Source organism: Camellia sinensis, chromosome 6 (assembly GCF_055761805.1).
Source record: "Camellia sinensis isolate YWXY chromosome 6, ASM5576180v1, whole genome shotgun sequence".
NCBI lineage: Eukaryota > Viridiplantae > Streptophyta > Magnoliopsida > Ericales > Theaceae > Camellia > Camellia sinensis.
The window spans coordinates 161,468,019-161,489,127 of NC_138966.1; the positions used below are offsets into that span (position 1 = coordinate 161,468,019).

Below are 21,109 nucleotides of genomic sequence, written 5' to 3' on the forward strand. Positions count from 1 at the left end.
ATAGTCAAAAGTCACAAAAGGGTACATAAATGAAAGTCATATCAATAATGACACGTAAGACTCACACGGTGAGGAAACAGGGATCCATTCTCTCACCTCATTACTCGGTCGCCAAGCACATATAGTATGAATACATGTTATGGGGAAGTAACTCTTCCAAAAGAGTGACGTCATACTCGATACACCGTATAGATCTTAGTCTAGTCGCTTTCTAGTGCCTAACCCGAATTCTCTATTTGCTCGCCTTCCGCATTTGGCTAATCATAACAAGCACAACATGGAAAATGGGTACTAACATCCATGTTTGGTCCTTAACACGACCTCATCTTGGTTGTAACCAAGGCGACATACATAGTGGATAATTTAAGCCTCTATTGGCTCCAAATAAAAATAAACCACTAGTCTCATCCTTGCTCGCTCCCAAGCGCCAAGGGCGATTACTCATGTGAGTGAGCCAATCTTGCTTGCTGACATCATCATTTGCTAATCATTATGACACAAACCATAATAGTGTCAACATCCCATCATCTCACAACAAATAAGTGATCGATTTTAAAAAACACAACCACAGTCTGCGCAATTCTAGATTCCAAGCATAAGCCTTATCAACACCTCTTGCGATAAGCATATACAACGGAATCCTCTATGTGCGCCTCACATGAAATGGTTCAAGATCACTACCTCTTGTGTAATTACCTCTCTAAAGATATTTTGGTGACCAATCTGCGTTCATTCAAGATGCGCCCAACTAGCGCAGAGAATCTTACAATGAGCAAATTAATATATTACTAGTAAAGCATTCTATACATAGTCTAATGAGGAAGGTCAATCTCTAAACTACTCAGTTGACCATTTACTATAGATAACACTTATCATGCCGAATACGCCCACATAGCGTACTTTAGGCTCCCACAGCAAAAAAAGATCAAGGAATATAGGTCATCTGTTTCTCCCAAAGACAATTCTAGGATTCACTCAATAGCTAAGGCTCTAGCTTTTACCGATAGGTAAGTCAATGGGTTTGCAATTTTGCATCTAGAATCATTCTAGGATATTCCTTATGTAAGTCATCGAAGACAAATCGGGAATTCTCCCAAAACAATCCCTAAGGATCATACATCCGAGCATATAAATTACATCACCCATGTCCATCATATCTAAAACAGAGGACCGCCCACCCTAGGTGGCGACAACCTTATAAATTCCTGGCTCATAATGACTAAGTAAGGAAAAACTTCTTTTGGACCATTGATCATGCCTCAGTGGCCTTCATCGATCATCGTTGGCCTATCATAGCTCAACGAAATCTAAGAACCATTATTTGGATAACTGTTTTAGGTTGTAAAAGATTTATTGGAACTAGCAACCTTTTTGCGCTCCCAACTTTTCACTATAAAAGCAGAAGGTAAATCCCTACGGATCTACTTATCCAATTCTCCAACGAGAAGTTAGGTCACAACGTCCACAAATCAATGTTCCGAACTTATGTCAATCATAGCCTAAGTCGAAAGAACCTTACTCTCCAGGAGGAAGTCTTCTCATGATCTACACTTTTCTCAATGGTGCGACTTTTCGGTATCTAGCGAGCCTTATGCCTTAACAATGACTATCCAAATTGCGCATAACTTTAGAACAATTTTGCGTCATAATGGAAAGTCAACCAAATCATAGAAATGGTTAATCCTCAAAGACTTTGTCTTAGACTGCGCAATGTTGATTCACTTTCTAAAAATAGGGGACTAGAGCCTTTGGCATTATCCTAGGCTCTTTATCATCTTGCGGAGCAATCATGAATGTTTCCCTCTCAATCACCCAGTGATGACGTGGAAAATTTTCACATTCGCTACCACGTAACTAAGAATGTAGAGTATTCTTCTCTAATGGAGTAATCCATTAGTAGGCACATCACTCCCACTGTCCCTAGGATATTGGAAATTTCTTTCCATTCTTAACTAGGCTACATAAAGCGCTATACTTAGAATTCTCTATCTTATAGAGTTCCAAAACTCTATTCACGTCACATTTACTAAGAAAACTTTACGTGACTTAGTTACATTACCACAAAGCTGCTTACTTATATGCACATGACCCGGAGGGTTTACATGACAGCATACAATAATGCGCCACGTGACCTTATGTGTCTACAAGACAACATACAATAATGCGCCATAGAACCCTAGGTCTTAACTTTGCAACCTTATGAGAAGTAAAAATAAAGATAAGCTGCTTAACGGTTACAGATCGCCCATAGATGTCTCTCCGCTAGCCCATTACTCAAATGGAGTGTAAAAACTGATATGGAAGGCACTTAGTTAGGGATATAGGCAACAAACTAAAGTGCAATTCCCAATTGGGAAACATTTTTGCGCCATCATCCACCTAACATTAACAATACTTAATTCCTTATCTCTACTACACTTTTGTGCTGTTGACTACTAGGAATAATTAATTTTCTAAGCATCCATTTCTCTTCACAGAGCTTTCTAAAAAAAACTCAAATAGATACTCGCCACCTTGGTCAACTAAAAGCACGAAAGCTTTTATCTAATTGATCTCGACCTCATATGTGCAATGTCAAAAAAATCATTTCAAAACTTTTTGACTTATGGGAGATCAAATAGTCTTAACTAAGATGCGTATCGTAATCTATAAATGTGTCGAGATTTGGGGCTAGCTATCATACCCTTACACATATCCAGTCACAAATATCATAGTGGACTAAATGCACCAATACAAATGACCTTCTACGGCTTTCCTACTTACTTGTGTGCAATCATTGTGAACAAAGTTATACATTCACATGAGAGCAGGATGTCACAAGCGAGTGGGGCCGAGAGGGCCTATTCAAACCATTCATGTCATCTTCTCATTAATGTGATTAAGTATAATAAGCTGCCGGTTTATGACCAATGTCATAAACTAATTCCAAGCATCCTAATGTGTGAGTTCTCGAAGACAAGTTTTAAAGGCTTAGGTCCAACTAGGTAATGACTCACGACGAATTCATATTCACTAGATCATAAAATGGTGTCATGGAGATATCAAGTGCGCCTAAGTCGCAAATTTAACTAGTAAGTGCAAATCCCCTACACCTTCAAGTCAATTTTATTCTCCATACACTTTACTGCATCTAGTTGAAAGATGATGATACTCCTCTTGCCATCTCTGTTTCTCACTTCATAGTTACTTGCAATTAATTCTACTATCCACAAGAAGAAAAGAATAATCTATCAATCTATGACAGCTCTTGAAGTAACTTAAGCGCGAATTATGCTAAAGAGTATAATTCAATACAATGCTCTCGCAAGCGATGTGCCAAATTCTTAGAGTCATTATAACCTTGTCGGCCTTGACCTTTTCATTACTATGCTACAACGTTTGCGCTTAATGGTAAACGTTAAAAAAAAACGTTAGCCTAGCTAACGAATTATACAAAGAAGCATCTCCTTATGTCTCACACTTAACTGCGGAAATAGTAAGTGCCCAGACTTAGACAAGTTGGCAATGCTAATAGATTTTGCAGCCACTTGGCGCTAATCTCTTCACTTAGCGTTAATAGATTTTTCGGCTATGAAGCACTAATCTTTTAACTTCAAGTGATACTTTAATGCACACTATTATAGTGCATAAAATTTTGCTCCATCCACTCCCAACAGTTAGATAGAGAGCAAAACACTGCTCATTCTGGCTACTCATCTTACACTTAATGGCTAATTCATTTAAGCTCGCATTTCTTGGATGACGTGACTCTTGAATGTTACTTCATCCAATGATGCAACATCATTACAAGTCAAATTACAAAGTCAATCCGCGCAACTCAATAGTCAAGATCATATACAGATCTATTGAGGGCTTACTAATTTCATAACTCCAAAACTCACCAACCAAAACTACATAGCGTGCCACTAACCATAGCGCACACATTAGTTTTTATTGTGTCAAACAAGGCAACAAAACCACGACGACTTTGAGTCATGTTTCCTTACTTTGGCTCAATTAAGGTCTGACCTAAAGTCTCCAAGACTTTTGCTCATCTAAAGAATAGGATTACATTACTCACATTTGAACATCTTTACTAAGTCTAGGTCAACCAAATTAACTTCCATAAGCTAAGTCAATTTAGAGAGAAATTCGTATTGGGATTAATTTGATTAGCATAATATAAGTTTGCTGAAAAAATCTAAATTAAATCGTGACAATATTACACAAGTTGCAAGATCGAAAATCCGCAATGCTCGTAATCATCTCTTGCGCCACAGGTGACAATTATCCAAAATTTAATTTTATTTATGCGCAAAATATTAGTTTTTGGGAGTAAATCTACAAAGATTTCTCTCAACTGGACAACCTTCCACTAACTATGGCATGTCTAAAAGCATGATAAAATATTCTAATTCCATACAATAGCATCATAATGTAGATTCACAATCAACTCATGCTATGTTACAATTAATAATGGAATTTAGACAAATAAAAAAAATTAATCATGCTATTCGAATCACAACATATTAGAAATTCTAGGCAAAAAAAAAAAAAAAACAATATGTTGTATTTAATATTCAGATTATGCCATAATAGAAAGTATATCACTTTTGAAATTTTCTGAAATTTTAAATAATTAATAAACACACAAAAAATCATAAATAAATATTCCAGAATCTGTGAAAATGCAACAATTATACCAGTAAATAGTAAACCATTACAGTAGTCTACTATAAAAATTTCAGCCCCAGAAACTTAGTCATGCAATCTCAGAAGTATTTTAAAGCAGAAATAATGAATTATTATTTCAGGAAAAATATTTTTTATTTTCATAAAATTTTGAAAATTTTACAGTAGATAAAAAATATAATTCTGAGTCTAACAGTATCAACCACGCTTAAAATAAAGCTATAACGAATTACTTATGACCATTTAACGTAATTCTGAATTTAAAAAAAACCAAACAGACCCTTACATCCAGCCATTAAACCAGCCAAGCCAGCACGAAAAATGGCGCGACTTGGCTCGGCGAGCGGCTCAGCGCACGGCTCATGCGTGGCAGCGCACGTGGCGCGGTTCGAATCGGCGCAGCTAACGTGTGCGTGGAAGGGTGCAAGTCACGCACGTGGAAGACACACAGAGTGCGTGGGAAGCGCGCCTGGCGCGTGACAGCATGTCGCAGTGCGTGGAAGCACGTGCCCCCCACTGACGGTGTCATCTGGCGCGTGCGGATCACGCGTCGCCTTCCGGGGTGTTTTCTGGTCTAATTTTAGTACTTCCGGACTCCATTTTCGAAATTTAAAACATTTGTGGTCTCTTAAAAGACATTTAACGAACATAAAAGATGAGGTGTATTACACTCTCTTTCTAATGAGAGTGGAAGTGTAGAAATCCTGTACTTCATCTTCCTCCTCAAACCATCAAAAAAACAAAACGAACCCAAATTAGGGTTTGATGTATCTCATCAATTGTAAATGCAAATCTAACAAATAATATATGGTTTCGAAGGTTTCGAAACAAGGATTATAAATATGTAAGATTTGCAGACTGAAATTAAAGCATGTAAAACCATCATGCATGTAAAGTTTTGAAAAAACATTAATTTCCATGCATATAACGTGTATATATTTATATAAAATTATACACATATTTTAATGCATAAAATAAGCATGAAAATACCCATTAATGGCTCTGATACCAATGTAAATCAAGTATAACACAGCGGATAAAAATTTCAGATCATACCTTAATGACAGAACCTGAAGCGAAGAATCTTGTGGGTAAATCACGCGTTTCAAAAATGCGAACAACGAACTCTCAGCAGTGGAGTGATACCACAATATGAGTATCACCCACACAAGTCACAGTGCAAAGGATGGATCGTTCTCATAATGGGAGAGAGTTAGAGAGAGAGTATATAAAAATGTTATGGGTGAAAACCACTTAACGTATCTGATATCAATATAATATTCAAAATATATAATCAGATATATAACCATATATATATCAGTCTATCCATATCAATTGATATGATAGATATAGATATCAAGAGTGGGTTATCAAAATAGGTTTTGAATTCAAATTCAAAACTTACATGGATAAGGTTCAAAAGGGTCAAAGGTCATGTCATATGGGCGTCCAATTTCTAACAAAGTCTGACTGAGATATATGGAAATGGACCTTCTATTAGAAATCTCACCCCCCCCCAAAAAAAAGCTTATTTATTTATTTTTTTTTTGGTAAACGAAATAGAATTCTTTGATAATTCGTAACATTTGGTGGGCTCGTTGTTATAAAAAGCCATCATTCTATCTAACTAAAAATATGCAATTTAATCATAACCTGTTAGGCTTGTTAAGAGTTTTATTTGACTTAAACTCATACTACAAACAAGTTTTAGGCTAGTACAAATAAGATTTTGATTTGAGTTTATCCAATGGGTTGAAATTCAAACTTACTTTTCGACCTTTTTTTTGTTTTTTTAAATTTTTTTTCTCTCCTTAGTTTCTCCTATTTTTTTGTTTTTGTCAAGCTCGGTGACTAAGCCAATGGACCATAACTCACAAGCCAATAGTTCAAGTGATTATAATTTGGACAGAGCTTCAACACCTATCTACAAACAAATCAAAACAAAACAACAGATTCAAAAGTTTGAGACATATCGTCACGACTCAAACCCGTCCTTATAGGTTTGGCGTCATGACCGGCCAGTAATCTGAGATTACCAAAGGCCTCGTAATAGCCATACAGTAACTAGGGGCTAGCGGAAGCATTATACAAAATTAACAAATAGTCCATTGAGTTGTGAGTCTATATGAACTACACATGCACATAACGTTAATTTACCCACCCTGTATGACACACATAATTACTTATACAAAACATTTATATACATATACACTTATAACAATAACTCAATACCAAACTCAAAACTAGACAACGGTCCTCTGGACCTAGCCTCAACTTGGAGGCACCCAAGCAGAACTTTAAAGACTTTACACGATGGCTCGGTTAACAGGTTCCTTCTGGGCTTGTGTTTCTTGACGTTCACCTATTCACATAAATACACATAGTGAGCTAAAGCCTAGTAAATAACAACAAGGTAAAGGGTTAATGAATGATGTCTCAAATCAGTAATTCAAATAATTTAGTTCAACAGTGATTCCCGAATCAGAGCTTAATAACATATCTTATCAGTATATGTAAACAGCCATTCCAATACTTGTAAAAAGTCTTATCAGTACTTGTAAACAGTCATATCAATACACCTCTTAGCATAATAGTACGATGGTTCCAATTGGTATAGTCAAAGATTTCTGTGCACATATAACCATGGTATTATTACCCCCAGGCGAGGGCCACACGAACATAGGCCACGGTATTGTTACCCCCGGGCGAGGGCCACATGAACAGAGGCTGCGGTATTGTTACCCCCGAGCAAGGGCCATATGAACACAACCACGGTATTGTTACCCCCTGGGTAAGGGCCACGTGAACATATAAATATAAAACCACGGTATTGTTACCCCCGGGTAAGGGCCACGCGAACATATAAATATAAAACCATGGTGTTGTTACCTCCGGGTAAAGGCAACGTGAACATTTCAGAAGAATAGACAATCATTCATATATTTTAGAAAATAATGTTTAACAGAGCATATCATATCAGTCAGGATATACATATAATCAACATCTCTTTACAAAGTTGTTACTCACAGTGGCTTCCAAAAACGGTTGTGTCGTCCTCAATTCGTGACCTACAATCACAATGCACACAGCATACCATATATCTTATCATTATACACAGTTAAATGGTCAATAGTGCTTGGCATTTCTTATATTAACTCTTATTCATTCAGTCGTTTCTTATCTCGGTTCAATTCATTCGTTACTTCATTTCTTGTGTTATTTATTCGTTCGGTTCTTTCATTTCTTGCGTTACTTATTCGTTCGGTTCTTTAATCTCCTTTATGCATATGATATGCAAATGCATATGAAACATGTACGAAAACCATGTAAATGGAGGGCTGGAAGTCATCAAAATAGATAGAAAAACAGATTGCACTGGCCCTGTTGGCCGCACGTGCGGTGAAGAAGCAATATGCAAATTGGGCAACTGCAGCTTGGCCGCTCAAGCGGTCTAGGTTGAAAAGTTGTTCGAAAATTCTAGTTTTGTCTTGACACCCTCCATTTTCAAAACCAACTTCAATTTCTACAAATTAAGGCTCAAAACCCTTTTAAAGCATGTCAAATTAGTATGTCTAACTTCATGCACAAATCATATATGCAACAAAACTCAATTGGTATTAAGAAGGAACAAAAGCTTGACAATGTACAATGAGGGTTCCAAGCCCAACTTTCATGGGAATTCTTGTCAAAACTCAAGAGCTATGCATGAAAAACAAGTTGCCAAACATTACTTCATGAGTTGATGCCATGTATGCAAAGATTAAACATCTTCTTAGCAAAATACATGTAAAGTTTCTATATAATCTACAAATCCCACTCTACATCACATGATCTTTAAGATTTAAGAGTTAGAGTCTTACCACTAACACTTGTTCTTGCTCAATCTAGGCAAATACAAGCCAAAGCTTGAGTTTCCTCTTTCTCTCCTTCCTTTCTTCTCTTGTTCTCTCAAGCTCTCTAGAGTTTCTATCCCTCTCTCTTTCTCTCTCAGATTTTTGTCTCTTAAAGGATAAATTTGAGCTCCAAACATAGGCTTTAAGTCTTATATATATATATATATATATATATATAACTCTATGCTTAATACAATAATGAGAGCCAAACATAACTTAACGAATCAAACGAAATTAATTTTTAATTAAACTTTCCAAATGGCTCTAAAAATTTCCATTAGCATATCCATGTACTCAATTTCAGTTTTTGAACTCATTAAGATTATCAATTTCAGTTCCAAAGTCATAACCCCAACATATATTTCTCCAATTTCGACAGATATTCTCAAATTACTTCATATTAATGCATAATTAAGAAAAATAATTGTAACACGTATTTCGGGGCCGTTACAATTAAGAAAAATAATTGTAGTACTTAGTTCCGTACAACACTTTGCTCCATACCATAATTTCATAAGTCTTAAAGACCGAATCATCATATCATGTCTTAGCATAACATAATTGGAACAGTAATAGAAATAATTCCAGTTTTCGTAGAATACCATTATGTAATAATGCCCATAAGTTTCCCATAGTTTGGTTACAAATTAATACAGGTGTCTCGCAGACAACTGAATAATAATAATAACAACTGTTAACTGAGGCCACATATATCATTACCATATTCTTAATAAGGACAGAATAACCCACATCCTAACGTGAGTCCCATAAGAATGTTACACATTTGCATGTTTGTCATAGGTTCTTAACGACCTTAGGTCCATATGTATCACAATGGAATAATCTTAATTTCATACAGATACTTGGTTTAAAGATGAACATAATTCCATATATTCATTCAGAAACGACGTGGTTTGCTTATAAATAACAGAGAATTATTATTCGTTATTAACAGAACATAGTCATTTCAAAGTCATACCGATGTATGCCAATCTTTCAATGTTCACATTGACTTTCAATCGTCATAAATGTTCGTGTAACATGTTCGTGTAACACTTACAAGAAACAAAGCGTTAGTGATAATTGTTATCAATGATAAATAAAATGTATATCTTCGTACTATTACTCACCGTGTGTTGGTGGAGCATTTATTCCTCCCGAAGCGTGTCCTACACACATATGAAGTCACACATTACTTTTCTAAATCATTTCCCTTAATTTCCTTCCTCATTTTAACATGATTCACAATGCTCATAATATAGTTCATTCGCAAATTTTTAACATTATTTCAAAACATCTCAAAAATCCAATTAAACTTGTACACGTATAATTCAACCCACCAATTCCATGATTCTATTTTCAATTTGGGCAAAATCATTATTTATCATCACAAATTAACCTAGGGTTTCAAGGAAAATAAAGTTTTTCATAAAAATTCAAACTTCTCATACCATGACCTTACATCCCAATTTTCTCCTTGATTATACATCTAAGGGTCATACTCCATCACCTTAACCCATCAATTGAACCCTCAATGCTTCAAACCCGAAATTCCCAAATCTCATAATTTACTCTATTTGCTCAAAAAATGCAAATTTGTACATTTATACAATGGAAAGACCACAAATCTATATCTTGATGTAAGTATTGAAGAGAACTAGGACCCCTACCTCCATAATCATGCAAAGAAGTGAGCTTGAGAAGAAGCCTTCACAAATCCGAGTTCCAATCGGGTAAAAACATTGATCTTCTCTTGTTCTCCATCCTTGATGCAAAAACCATGGTGGATTGTTGATCAAAATAGAGGAAATCAAGGTTTTGAGGCTAGGGTTTTGGACTTAGAAGAAGAGGAAAGAAGAGGGGAAAAAGAAAATGTGGAAAAAGATCTCAAAATCCCGTTTTTACGTTGCTGTACTCGCCAAACCCGCTCGAGCATCCTTATTCCCGCTCGAGCGTATCTGCTCCCAGCACAGACTCCAAAACTTCAAAACATGCGTAACTCTCTCATCCGAACTCCGTTTTAGGTCGTTCTTGTGTCCAAATTGAAGCCCCGAGAATAAGCTTTCCAATGGTTCTAACCTCACATACAAATTTGAAGTATGGAAAAAGAAAAGGGCAAAATAGTAACTGCTGAACGTAACGAATTGTTCGAATTAAAGATTTTTTTGTCCAATCTTACCTTACCATCAAATTACTATCTCAATGAATACTCCAAAATAAAATAAGAAGGTTCCAAATACACTACTACAATGTCAAGGGCAATCTTACCTTTCACGCTCGAGCACTTCTACCTACGCTCGAGCGCGCACAGACCAATAAGGCAGTCCGCTCGAGCGTCAACTCCTTCGCTCGAGCGAAAATTCTCAACTCCCAGAATCTCAAGCCGTCTGCAAAATTGCTGGGAACCCCAAAAGTCCGCTCGAGCGTCAAATCCTCCGCTCGAGCGGAGGGAAAAATTCTGGGTCGTCACAGTGACATTAGCAGCTTTTACACTAGATGACGACGCCCGCAGATGGTGGATGATGGTTCGAGAAAGCAATCCAGACTTGACTTGGACCCAATTTTTAGAATTGTTCTACACCAAGAATTTTCCCTTAAGTGTTCGGAATCGCAAGGCTACTGAGTTTCAGACTTTGACGCAAGGCAGTAGAACAGTAGCTGAATATGACCGTGCCTTTACCGAGTTGGCAAGGTACGCACCCCACATGGTCAATGATGAATATATGAAGGCTAGGAAGTTTGAAAGTGGACTCCGTGGACAGATACAAGACCGGGTTAACATGCTCAACATGCCGACTTATGTCGGAGTGTTGGACAAAGCTATTCTGGCCGAAGCCAACTTGAACAGATACCAGGGTTCGGGAGAGAGCCAGAGGAAGAGGCAGAGTTATGACAATCGCCGAGCACAGTTTGGTACCAAGAAGAAAGCGAACGTCGGCAGTTCAAGCAACCCAAGACAAGAGAGTGGTACTAAGCTGACATGTTCCAGTTGTGGGAAGCCATATTTCGGGGTCTGTGTCGGGCGTCTGGGGCTTGTTACGAATGTGGTGAAATAGGTCACTCTGTGAGGGACTGTCCAAAAACGAAGGCTGATGAAGGTAAGAAAGATGAGAATACTTCGGGCTCCGTGCAGAAAGGTAACGCTGGGAAAGGACCAATGAGACAAGGCAGAGTTTTTGCACTGGTACCAGGGGACACTCAAAATGCTGAGACAGTGGTGTCAGGTATACTTTCAATTTGCTCTCAAAGTGCATATGTATTGATTGATTCGGGTTCTACGCATTCATTCATTTCTGCTAAGTTTACCGAGAAGATTAATAGGAAACTAGAACCCCTTAATTATGTATTATCTGTATTTACTCCATCTAGGAGATCTATGAATGTTGCATCCATCTATCGAGCATGTGTTGTTGTGATTGGGAATGTTGAACTGTTAGCTGATTTAATGCGATTGGACATAACTCATTTTGATGTTATATTGGGGATGGATTGGTTAGTGGCAAATCACGCGTCCATAAATTGTGTTTCTAAGAGTGTCACGTTAAAACCCCCAAACCTAGCCGAGGTCACGTTTCAGGGAAAAGGTGTGGTATCCCCACCTTACTTAATTTCATCCATGAAGGCCTATAGGTTAATCCAAAAAGGGTGCCAAGGTTACCTGTGTAGCATATTAAGTAATTTGAATGAAAGTGTTGAGTTAGCCGACGTCCCAGTGGTTAATGAATTCCCCGACGTATTCCTGAATGATTTGCCTGGCCACTTAGTTGATAGAGAGGTAGAGTTTGCTGTTGACATCATATCGGGAACCCAGCCCATCTCTAAAACACCCTATAGGATGGCCCCCGCCGAGCTTAAGGAATTGAAACTTCAGCTACAAGAGTTGCTAGATAAGGGTTTTATTAGGCCGAGCACTTCACCCTGGGGAGCACCCGTCTTATTTGTTAAGAAGGATGGTACACTTCGTCTTTGTATTGATTACCGGGAACTGAATAAGGTAACCATTAAGAATAAGTACCCATTGCCGAGGATAGACGATTTGTTTGACCAGTTGCAAGGAGCACGAGTCTTTTCCAAAATTGACCTTAGGTCGGGTTATCATTAGCTTAAGGTTAAAGCCGAGGATGTTGAGAAGACCACTTTTCGGACGAGGTATGGCCACTACGAGTTTTTAGTAATGCCTTTTGGAGTGACCAATGCCCCTGCAGCATTTATGGATTTGATGAACAGAGTCTTTAAGCCATATCTAGAAGAGTTTGTGGTTGTCTTCATCGATGATATATTGATTTACTCTAGAAGTAAAGCCGAACACGAGGAGCATTTGAGACTTACCTTACAGACTTTGAGGGATCGGAAATTATATGCTAAATTTAACAAGTGTGAGTTTTGGCTTTCCACTATTTCATTTTTGGGTCATGTAATTGATGAAGAGGGTATTTCGGTCGATCCTAGTAAAATTGAAGCTGTTGTGAATTGGCCGAGGCCGGTTAATGTGTCCGAGGTTCGTAGCTTTCTGGGAGTGGCTGGTTATTACAGAAAATTTGTAAAGGATTTCTCAAGGATTGCAATTCCATTGACACAACTGACTAAGAAGGGAGTGGCTTACGAATGGACTAAGGATAGAGAAGCGGCCTTCCAGGAGTTGAAGACGAGGTTAGTCGCAACACCAATTCTTGTACTACTATCAAGTAATGAAGAGTTCCATGTCTACAGTGATGCTTCGCATAAGGGTCTGGGTTGTGTATTAATGCAAAAAGGTAGGGTTATAACATATGCATCTCGTCAGTTAAAGCCACATGAAAAGAACTATCCCACCCATGATTTAGAATTAGCAGCCGTGGTATTTGCTTTGAAGATTTGGTGCCACTACTTGTATGGAGCTTCTTGTCAGGTTTTTACAGATCATAAAAGCTTGAAGTACTTGTTCACTCAGAAGGAATTGAATTTGAGGCAGAGAAGATGGCTTGAGTTGTTGAAAGATTACGATATGCGGATTCAATATCACCCAGGAAAAGCTAACACCGTAGTCGATGCTTTGAGCAGAAAGATGGTTGGAAATTTGGCATGCCTAACCGCGATCTCAGTGGAGCCGACTATTGTTGAGGAAGTAAAGACAAGACAAATGGAAGATGAATTCTTCAAGAAAGTAGCCGATGAGATTATCACAAAGCCGAGATCAGGGTACACCATAGAGAATCAAGTGCTCAAGTTTGAAGGAAGGTTGTGTGTAGCCGACATCCCAGAGTTGAAAAGAAAAATTCTGCAGGAAGCTCATGGTTCCAAGTTTGCTGTTTACCTAGGGAACACCAAGATGTATCAGGATGTGAAGCAAACGTTTTGGTGGCCGAATATGAAAGGAGAAATAGCCGAGTTCGTGTCGCAGTGTCTGTATTGCCAACAAGTGAAAACAGAACATCAAAGGCCAGCAGGACTTCTTCAACCTTTACCGATTCCCGAGTGGAAATAGGAGCACATCTCCATGGACTTTGTGGTTGGTTTGCCGAAGACACAAAAGGGTATGGATTCGATTTGGGTTATCATGGATAGACTAACTAAGTCAGCACACTTCTTGCCTGTCAAGACCACCTTCAACGCCGATAAACTTGCTTTGTTGTATGTGAATGAGATTGTTAGACTTCATGGAGTGCCGATGTCAATTGTGTCGGACCGAGATCCGAAGCTGGTTTCCAGATTTTGGCAGAGCCTACAAAGAGCTTTCGGAGTCGAGTTGAGGTTTAGCACAGCTTTTCATCCCCAAACTGATGGGCAAACAAAGAGGACGATTCAAACACTTGAAGATATGCTTAGACTATGTGTATTGGACCTCTAAGGAAGTTGGGGAGTACATTTGCCTTTGGTGGAATTTACCTACAACAACAGTTATCAAGCTAGCATTGGCATGGCGCCGTATGAAGCACTGTATGGAAGGAAGTGCAGGTCGCCGATATGTTGGACTGAGGTAGTAGACAAAGCTCTGCTTGGTCCCAACTTAATTCAAGTAACAACCGAGAAGATTAAGCTCGTCCAGCAAAGAATCAAAATCGTATAGAGTCGACAGAAGAGTTATGCCGACCAGAGAAGAAGAGAGTTGGAATTTGAAGTCGGGGACCACGTGTTCCTAAAGGTTTCGCCGATGAAAGGAGTCACGAGATTTGGGAAGAAGGGTAAGTTAGCACCCCGTTACATCGGGCCTTTTGAAATTCTTGAGAAGATTAACCTCGCTGCCTACAGACTTGCTTTGCCGCCAAGATTGAGCCAAGTCCATAATGTATTTCATGTTTCGATGTTGAGGAAATATATTCGAGATCCGCTACATGTGATCGACTATTTCGGAATTGTAATTAATGAAGATTTAGGCTATGAAGAGAAGCCGATACGGATTGTCGATAGGCAGGTGAAATAGTTGAGAAGCAAGTCGATACCAATGGTGAAAGTTGAATGGAAGGAGCATTATGGAGAGGATGCTACATGGGAAATGGAAGAGGAAATGAAAGTCCGACATCCAGAATTGTTTTTGGAGCGAGGTAACTCAAGTTTGGGGACCAAACTTCTTTAAGGGGGGTAGGATGTAACAACCCTCATTTTGACTTAGTCATACTTGCATACATTTGTGGATGATCTTGTTTTAATATGTGCATTTGCAAATCTTGTCTTGTTTTGCTTGAATGATTGCTTGCATGCTTTGTTCTCGTCTGGTGCGTTGCCGAGGTCATCTTAAGCCTAGACACCTTCGAGACCTTTGTCACTTAGAACTATCTTGGAACCCCGTTGGTTGACCTCCATCTTCACCCTGGCATATTGGCCGAGATGTCACCATATAGGCCGAGGTGCGCGTCGCCTAGGCCGAGATGTGCATCATCTGGGCCGAGATGTAAATATCTAGGCGTTCTAGATCCTTGATCCTTGCATGAGTGATTTTGTTCCTGGAACGGTATGACCTAGACCGAGGTGTGGCACATCTAGACTGAGGTGTGGCACAACTTAGTCAAGTGTTGTCCTTCCAAGCCGATGTCATTGTTACCCTGCTTGCCGAAACTTTGCCCTTATCCGAGATCATCACTTGCCGGAGTACTCTTGCTGTTTAGCTTGTTGAATACACCTTGTCTTGGTCTTGTCTAATCAGTCAGTCACCTTTTTGAGTAGAGCCAATCGGCCGATGCCACGTGTCCCGACAGAGGGATTAAGTCAGTGATTGTCGCGAGAAACATATCATTTTTGTATCAAATCTTGCCTTTTAGAGAGAGAAACTCTAGGAAGAAGAAGGAGAAGTTTGAGCAAGAGAGAGTGAACTTCCAAGCTTGATCGTTGGAGCTTGAACCGTTAGATTCGAGTTTTGAGGTTAGAATCTTAATCTACTCTTGTTGTTCTTACTGATCATCTAGCTGCATTGCACGATCAAACCTGTTCGGCACGTCATGCATTGATTTAAAGTTGGTTTTAGAAAGAGAAAATGGGTTTCATGTGTTCTTGAAGAAAAGCCTTGTTTGATCCGAAAGTTTGCACTAAGGCTCATGTTTTTGTGTTTGTTTTGATAAGATCCTTGTGTATGGGTACCCAAGTCCACGTTTTTGAATTCATAGCATGAAATCTTAGCTTTCGCTATAGCAAGTTTTGATCTTTGCATTCATTTTCCTCGTGTTCATGTTCTTCATGCTCCTCATGCTCATGTTCTTCATGTTGTCAAGAGGGAAACCCAGTTTTTCCCTACTTCGCTTTTGAATGTGGCCATCGAGGCCACACCTCAGCAAGGAGGTGTGGGACATCGGCCTAGACCTGGTAGTTGCCCAGCGTGTTTTCCAAAAATAAGAAACTGTGTTTTGATTTGATTTGATTTGACTTAGTTTTGAAGAATGCCAAGGTCATTTGCATGTATGCTAGACTTGTTTTGAGTAGTGCATTCAATGGACTTTGCCATGTGTTTGTAGGACTTGGACTTGCTTTGACCCCGACGTGTGAAGAACTATGTGAGTGGTATTTTTAATAAAGCTATGTTATACGTTTTGATAAAGACTTTGTGTTGCTTTGTTTTGAAAGTGTTTGTTAAGCATGAATAATTGTCCCTATTTCGTATATCAAGTATGATCTTGTCTTGATGACCTTTTCGGAAAGTCCCTTGTGCTGGAGGACTCTAAACTTTCGTAGCACATCTCGTTTGAAAGTCCCTTGTGCTGGAGGACTCTAAACTTTCGCAGCACATCTCGTTTGAAAGTCCCTTGTGCTGGAGGACTCTGAACTTTCGCAGCACATCTTGTTTTGGAAGTCCCTTGTGCTGGAGGACTCTAAACTTTCGTAGCACATCTTGTCTTGAAAGTCCCTTGTGCCGGAGGACTCTAAACTTTCGCAACACTCTCGTGTTGAAAGGCTACGGGCCTTTGTAACATAGGTCCCTTGTGCTAGAGGACTCTAAACTTTTGTAGCACCCTTGTTTGAGATGCCTCTCTTGCTTTGTCTTGTTTTACCACGGACGGTTTACCGCGTGGATATGTTTGCCGGAATGTTATTATTTGTAATATGTGATGCTAGTAAGTATCCCTTGAAACTTTGAAGATTTGTTAGATGGACGAGGTCCATTCCTTGTTATATATAGAGTTTTGTCTTGTATTGTTTTGAAAGGATTTCGGTTATGATTCATGCAAACCCCTTTATTATTTATACCATTCACTGAGTATCCAAGCTCACCTTCTCTATATATATGTAGGTGATGAACAGGAAGGCGGTGACGCCTAGATGTGATTCTGGAGCTTATTTTGGGTTTTTGATTATGTCGGCTTAACCGTATTTACGTCGGCAGTCTTGAAAATTATGCTTCTCGATTTGTAATACTTGTATGTTGCATACGTCGGCTTGAGAAGCCCTTTGATCAAGATGTGTGTTTTGTATAATTGTTATGTCGGCAAAGTAGATGTCGGTAACCTGGCAGACTGTGTTCTTAGACCTGTAATTCGTACATTTTGTTTATGTCGACTTGTGGAGCCCTCTACTAATATGTAAGATGTAATTTGTACTTTGCTTTGTTTGTAATTAAGTTATAACCCATATGTAGATGGTTGCTATTTCATTTGACTTACGCACAGCTCTTATGGACCAATCTGATTGTATGTATTGCTTCCGTACTTGCGAGCCCCATATATTTATACTCTATTGTGTGTGAATTTTGAAAGTTGGCCTTCGGTAATCTCGGATTACTGGCCATCATGGCACCAAACTACTAGGGGCGGTTTGGGGTCGTGACACACATGGATATCTTCTCCATGACAAATAGGAGTTGTGAGAACTGACGAAACGTAATTTGGGCTCGTAGGTTGGGAGTTAGAGCCGAATACTCCCTAAACTTACTCGAAAAAAAGCTTTTCGGAGGCGAAAATTCATAACAGGCCCCGAATACGCCTTACACTTTGTCAAAAAACTCGCAACACTTAGTTTAAAAAGTGACAACTTTATGAAAATAATATCTACATATTCTAATAATTTCCTTTATATATTTATAGGATGAATAAATTACATATTAGATTGTTTGTGCAGTTGTTTGGAATAAATATTACATGATACATATATATATATATATACTTTCTTTTATTTCCAAGAAGACATTTCTCGATTGTTCTACTTTAAATGCATGTTAGAACATGTTCCATATGGCTGACTGAATTGATATTTTGTAACCAATTCTAATATTTCGTTTTTTGTTTTTCTTTGTTGATGGCCTTGTTGCGTGGACTTGTGGATAATCCATATTGGTGTATAGAAAAGAATTTTCACTTTTGTGTAGAACTAATATAATACTTTTGTCGTCCTAAGCTTTTGTGTAGTTCATTATTACTGATATAGAAAACTTTTGGCAATCAATAGATAATGACTGTCGTGGTACATATATACCATTTGTCAGCGTACATATAGGACGTTTTGTCATGGTCTATAGAAACTTTTGTCGTGGTACATATATCACCTTTTGTCGTGGTACAGATTACAATGGTAATTTGTACCATGCCAAATGGTAATTTCGCTTGGTAGTAAATGTATTTTTTGTATACGGAGGGCTTTGATTTTTGTATGATATATTTTGTATGGAATTATTATTTTAGTTTAGATAATAGTTGATTTGTATGGACTTTGACATTTAAAGTTATTTATTTTTTGTATATCGATGCAGATTGTGGAATGTTTGATAGTATGTATCATTTTGTTTATATACGTATTACAGGTTGCATGGAATATAGACAGGTTGTGGAGAAATTATAATTTTGCGATAAAACATAATATCATGTTTTTGGTGACTAAACAATTATTAGATAAAAAGAAATTAGGAAAAGACGTTTGGCGACTAAAAGTTTTGTAACAAAAAAAAAAGAAGACATTTGGCGACTAAAAGTTTAGTAGCCAAAAGAAAATCAAACATTTGGCAACTAAAATATTTCGTAGCTAAAAACAAAAACTAAAGGATAAAAACACTTTTGCCGACTAAAATTTTAGTAGCAAAAAATGTAGAACTTTAGGCGATCAAATATTTAGTAGCCAAAAGAGGAACTCTTTGCTGACTAAAAATTTAGTGGCTAAAGATGTGGGACTTTCGACGACTAAAATTTTAGTAGCCAAAAGAGGAACTCTTTGCCGACTAAAATTTTAGTAACAAAAAATTGTGGGACTTTAGGCGACCAAATTTTTAGTAGCCAAAAGAAGAACTCTTTGCCGACTAAAATTTTAGTAGCTAAAAATGTGGGACTTTAGGCGACTAAGAGTTTGGTCGCCAAAAAGGGTCTAGTTTAATTTAATGTCCAACCTTTTGGTGACTAAAATTTTAGTTGGAAATTGTATACATTTGGTGACTAAAATAATTTTAGTCGCTAATTACCTCTACTGACAATTTTTTGGCGACTACTTTTGCGACCAAATAATTAGTCGCTAAAACCATTCGGCGACTAAAAATTAACTTTTGGCGGCTAAATATTTAGTCGCCAAAAGTGAAAATTCTTGTAGTGTCTCCCATCAAAATTCCAAATTGAAAAGAGATTTTCATTCCTCAATTGGGACTTGTATTCTTGCACACTCCTTTGGCGTCCTCTACGGTAAAGTGCAATGATCCCAACAACCGCGAATACGGGCAATAGTAAGTAAATGGAAGAGGTGACGATAATAACAATCATACGAGAGTGTTCACTTTTTTGGCTACTATTTTTGGGAGATAATGATGTGTTACATGCCCTCAATCCTTGGATTTCACCACATAAATCTTTGTTATTAGCAAAAGATTTTGGAGAAGAATTAAAGGCCTTGGTATTAGGAAAAGGACCCTCAAGATCATTGTAGGGCAAGTCAATGAACGACAAGCTAACCATGTCAACTAGAGAATTGGGTATGAAACCAGAGAGATTGTTGTGGGAGAGATTCAAATTTTCAAGATTTACAAGCTTTCCAAACTCGGACAATATCTCTCCAGTGAGTGAATTGTAACTCAAATCAAACAAAGTTTGTAAGGCTACAAGATAACCAATCTGGTTTGGGATTGAACCATTCAAGCCATTCTTGCTCAAACTCATGAACTATAGTTTTACGCAATTCCCAATTTGATTTGGAATTGGACCACTTAGCATGTTCAGTGATAGATCTAGATATCCCAAATTGGACAATGCTCCGATTTGTGAAGGTATTTGATCGGAAAATTTGTTAGTGTTTAAGCTTAAGTAGCTTAATTTAATTAAATTTCCAATTTGTACCGGTATTTCCCCAGAAAGTTTATTAGAAGAAATGTCAAGAACAACCAGTTGGTTCAACTGAACTATTTCCTCAGGGACTTTCCCAACAATCATATTCCCAGCAATTCTCAGTAGTGTCAGATGCCTGGATTCTCCCCATTGCGGTGAGAGCCTACCTTGTAGCCGGTTATAGCTCATATCGATGTAATTAAGGCTTGGATATACACCAAAATCTTGGTCTAGAATACTAGTTAGTTCATTATATTCAAGTCGAACTCTAAACGAGGTTGTGCAATTTCTTAGACTTGTTGGAATAGGACCACTAAACTTGTTATAGGAAGCTGTGAAATTCACAAGCTTCCCATTTCGACACACTTGTAGAGGCAAGTGACCGGTGAAGTTATTCTCGGCTATATGAAGGGTTGTCAAAGTTGATGAGTCTCCTATCCCTTGAGGAACAAAACCAAATAACCGGTTTTTAAATAGGCACAGATCGGTTAACTTAGTCAATGAACCAATATTCCAGGGAATTTCTCCAGAAAGCTGATTTTCTGTCATGCGCAAAGCGGTTAGCTCACTCAAATTACCCAAAGAACTAGGTATTGTACCAAAGAAATGACTCCCATCTAAAGCAATAAGAGTCAAGTTCTTACAATTCCCTAATTCTAACGAAATATAACCACTCATGTTAAAGTCTTGGATTAGTAGCTTCTAGAGGCTAAAAAGCCTGGTTTTCGCCCCTTTTGTTCCATTAGGAAACAAGCACGAATTGAGCTCACCACTGATCATGTTTCCCGACACGTCTAGCTCGACAACCATGGAAAGGTTGGCAACAGAAAGTGAAAAAATGCCAGTGAA

General features: G+C 38.2%; 1 pseudogene; it reads right to left on the reverse strand.

Annotated features, from left to right (window-relative positions):
• Window positions 1–20,095, reverse strand: part of LOC145793758 (uncharacterized) — a 54,884-nt pseudogene extending 34,789 nt beyond the window's left edge.
• Between the last annotated feature and the right edge of the window lie 1,014 nt (window positions 20,096–21,109).